Source organism: Miscanthus floridulus, chromosome 15 (assembly GCF_019320115.1).
Source record: "Miscanthus floridulus cultivar M001 chromosome 15, ASM1932011v1, whole genome shotgun sequence".
Taxonomy (NCBI): domain Eukaryota; kingdom Viridiplantae; phylum Streptophyta; class Magnoliopsida; order Poales; family Poaceae; genus Miscanthus; species Miscanthus floridulus.
The window spans coordinates 53916270-53920661 of NC_089594.1; the positions used below are offsets into that span (position 1 = coordinate 53916270).

General features: G+C 38.4%; 1 non-coding gene across 1 annotated transcript; it reads left to right on the top strand.

The window, feature by feature from the left end:
- The first annotated feature begins 3793 nt into the window (after positions 1-3793).
- On the top strand, positions 3794-3902 carry LOC136509777 (small nucleolar RNA R71). The gene has a single exon (XR_010772517.1). It is a non-coding gene; the product is annotated as a small nucleolar RNA R71 (small nucleolar RNA).
- The last annotated feature ends 490 nt before the right edge of the window (positions 3903-4392 follow it).

Genomic DNA, 4392 nt, shown 5'->3' on the forward strand with positions numbered 1-4392 from the left:
GTGGCTAACCTAATTCTACTTTGCTCCTTGAAACATCTCTCTCTTTTGTAACTTGGAAACAACTTTGTAAGAAAACTTGGGCTATCTTATTCATCTCTTCTCTTTTTTTAGGCTAGCATCAGAGTACCCATTGTTTTATATATCTCAGACACTTGTCCATTTTTTCAACACTTTTTTCTCTTTTTTTCTTCTTCTTTTCATGAATAACTTTTGCATAGCCTCAAGCTTCTTTTGACAGCAACAAAACTTTTGAGAGATAGCAACAAGAATTCGGAGCATTTATTTGGTGGATATCCTATAGGGTATATTTTTGGTGTGTCACTCCCAGTGTAAGAGTAGAATATTTTTATGTGGATTTAGATGGAATGGCATGTTGTTATGCCTACCCCCAATGTAGGAGTAGTGCATATGTAGGTGTGTACGTGATCATGATTTTAAGAGCATGACAAACCTCTCATAAGTGTCAACAAAGCATGACTAAACTCAATGCAATGCAAGCAGCATATATGTGGAAGTTTTCCTAATCTAAATATCATATATGGCTGTGGTAGGAATTCAAGCTTTGTCATACAATGAACTCATCATGTAGAATTTTTATGTTTTTTTTCAAAAGATAAATCTCCGGAACTCTAGTATCACTAGGAACAAGATAAACAGCAGCTTAGACCTTCTCATATCATATCCGTCAATTAGCTAGACTTAGATCAAGCATATGCTACCCACGAGTTTCAAGTTTAGAGTAAATTCTTATATCAAATCAGTCATATCCAAAACTCGGGAGAATTCAAGGCTGAAAACTAGGTACTTGAAAGGAGTTACAACAGAGCAATTATTCATCATTTTCATTTCAAGAGATTATCTTCAGAGTCCTTTTTATTCAGCTCTTAAAACAGAAAACTAGACACACACTTTTATTTTGTTTTCACTTTTTTAGATCACACCTTACTAATATATATATATAAGTAAGACAAAGATAATTTTTTATTTTGCTTTTAGTTATGCGTCTCCTTTTTTAACAAATGTAGAGCAACCTTAAGGATAACAAAAGGGAAGAAATACTTAGCTAGATACATTGGGGATGCTCCTCCCCCAAGCTGGATGTTGTCGTGGTCGAATGTTGAAAGTTAAGTGATCCTTCTTAGAGCATGTTTGCCAGCGGTTGTCCTTCACATATCCGGAAATTGATTCGGGAAGACATACTTTGGGTGGAGTGAGATGAAGATGACTGGATGAACATGCTCTTGATCATATGTTCCATCCTGCAAAATACCAATAAGAACACCAAACTCATGGCATGGATTAGGATAAGGGGTTAGTGGTCCACCATTTGAAGATTAGTTGTTCTTGAGGTTTAGAAATATTTTTGAAGCGATAGAATTCTAGAAGGATGTCTATCTAGTATTTTTAGATTTTCTATTTTATGATATGCAGAACAGAAAACATGTATGCATAGTATTTTAAATTTTTATGCCACCATAGTGAATATTCCCATGGGTTTTTACACACCGTAGATTTATTCACATGGGGCTTTATGATGCAATGATGAAATGTAGCCATGAAACTTTTTATCTTTCTTTTATTAACACAATGTAAATGCAGAGAAGTAAATACTGCTAAAGTGAAAAATAATTTATGCAATGCTAGAAAGTAAATATGGATAACTACCGTTGTTACCTCATGGTGAGGGTTTAGATTTTTAAGTCCTTCGGATAGGACTTGAATGGAGAGAAGTCCTTCATTCCTTGGGTGCATCATCCGGTCTCAGTGGTGGAGACCCAGATGGCTGCACATCTTGTGATGGTGACTCTGATGATGATGTCACCTTTTCTTTTCACACCTACTTAGACTATGGACTTGTCTTAGGTAGAGTAGGTTCATCTTTCATAGGTGCTTCAGGTTCTTCATCTTCACATTCATTCCATCGAGGTTGGTTCCTTTGACGTTGGGATGATCGATGTCTCCTTTTGGAGTGGCTCTTCTTGGGGTGTTCATAAGTAGTATAACTATTAAAATAATAGCATACCTTTTCTCTAGGGAATTGGAAGTGGGCTTGTCCAGATCCGACATAGATGATCGTGTTGGTGGTGTTGGGGAACAGTCTTCCAAGGATGATGGGTGTATCATCTTCTTCTTCTCCCATGTCTAGGACCATGAAATCGGTAGGGGCATAGTGATCTTGTATTCTTACCATAACGTCCCTCACTATTCCCTTAGGGAATCAGATCGAGTGGTCCACCATCTTCAACTACATATATGTAGGGAACAAAGGTTTGCTTACCGAATAAATATTCATACATTACCTTGGACAATATATTGACCCCTGATCCAATGTCATAGAAGGTCTTATGGAAGATTCTTTTTCCAAAGGTACACTCGATCGCCAGTATGCCTAGATCAACCTTCTTAGCAAGGAATGGTGAAGCGAAAAGGTGGTCGTACTCAGATCGGAGTGTGTTGATCATGTTGACCATATCTTCTTGTGGCTAACTGGTCTTGTTCTTCCTCCTTCTTTGGTTGTTCTTCTTCCTTGTCACTGATGTCTCTTTGGGTAGGTATGCATTTTGTGGATGACTAGGAGATTATAAGATGTGATTCTTCAATGAGAAATTCTCCTTCTTGTCCTTGATTGTGAAACAGATCTTGGCATTGTCCGCATAGATGATGGCTTTTGTGGTGCTCAAGAAAGGTTGGCCTAGGATGATGGGTACCCTTTCATCTCTACCTGTTTCTAAAACCACAAAGTCTATGGGAACATATGATTGTCCCACTCGGATGATGGCATCTTCAAGAACTCCCTTGGGGTAGCAAAGTGACTAATTTGCAAGCTTCAAATGCATATTTGTGTACAACAAAGTATCTCCATTAATTTTATCATAGATTACCTTAGGCATGATGTTGACACATGCTCCGAAGTCACAGATAGCTTCCTAGAAGATGTGAGGTCCAATGGCGATAGGGATGATAGGTCATCCTAGATCGCATTTCTTGTTGGGTAAGGTGTAATCTATCCACCTTCCCTCTGATGTTGCATTGTGAATATCGACAAGATTTGTAGTTTCTAGATCTTCTGGCTACCCTTGAATCTTACCTTTGTCGAATGGAGGAATAGTAGCCAGCTAGCTGAGCTATTTGTGATTCTATCATTTTATTGAAGCTATGTTAGTTCTTAATGGTAGAAGCAATGTTATCCATTCTGTTACTTATATTTTCTAGAATTTTATCATTGGTAGCTACCTTCTTAGATAATCCTTCCATAAGTCTAGATTGGCCAGCAATTAATTCTCTCAAGGGTGGTTGATTGAAGTTATTATAATTATTACCTTAAGGGTTACCTTGGTAGTTACCTTGATAGTTCGGCCTCAGTTGCTAGTTCCATCCTTGATTCTATTGAGGATGATAGTAGTTGTTGTTGACAAAGTTCACATCCTCTTGGGTTTTAGGACAGTTGTTCTCTCAATGCCCAGTGTTGCCACATACTTCAAACATCATGCGTGAATCATGAATGTGCATGACTTCTTGCTTTTCATTAGCTCAATCTTTGATCTTCTTCATCAGTAGATCCATCTTGGAAGATATTATGTCTACCTCCTTGAGTTGATGCATACCTCCACCTCTATTGTCAGTCTAAACACGTTATTCATTCTATCCTTGGTTGGAGCCCATCTTCTCCACAAGAGTGGTCGTAGCTGGAAGTGTAAGTGACAAGAATGCATCTCCAACAACAGTATCCATGGTCTCACGGGTACTGTTGGTCAACCCATAGTAGAATGTTTGCATGAGTAGCCAATTCTCCATCCCATGATGAGGACATTTTGATATATAGTCTTGAAAGCATTCCCATGCATCAGGGATAGATTCATCATGTTGCTGCTAAAAACTAGAGATTCTCCCACACAGAGCATTGGTCTTTCCCATGGGAAAGAACTTTGTTAGGAAGGCAATGGAGCAGTTATCCCATGTAGTGTTTCTATATTTGTTGACATAGAACCACTACTTCACCTTCCCCAAAAGTGAGAATGGGAAGAGGCGAAAGTAGTATGGTGTCCTTGGTTACTCCCTTGATGGTGAAAGTGTTGTAGATATCTAGGAAGTGTTGGAGATGAGCACTAACATCTTCATGTGCCTTTCCACAAAACTGGCTCAGCTTACACCATGTTGATGATAGCCAGCTTGAGCTCGAATCCATTGTCTCTAACATTGACATTAGGTCCAGTATGGATGTTGGCAGTGGTTGGAGTAGAGAATTCATGAAGAGTCATGTCAGCCATGACTTCAAATTATAGTGTTAAGCTTCACCTTATCTGGTTGTCTTTCGACTCTAAAGCTGAAACTTTTTTGAGTTTAGCTCTTGTTCTCTTAAGTAATGCTTCTGGATTATTGACATAGTTTGTC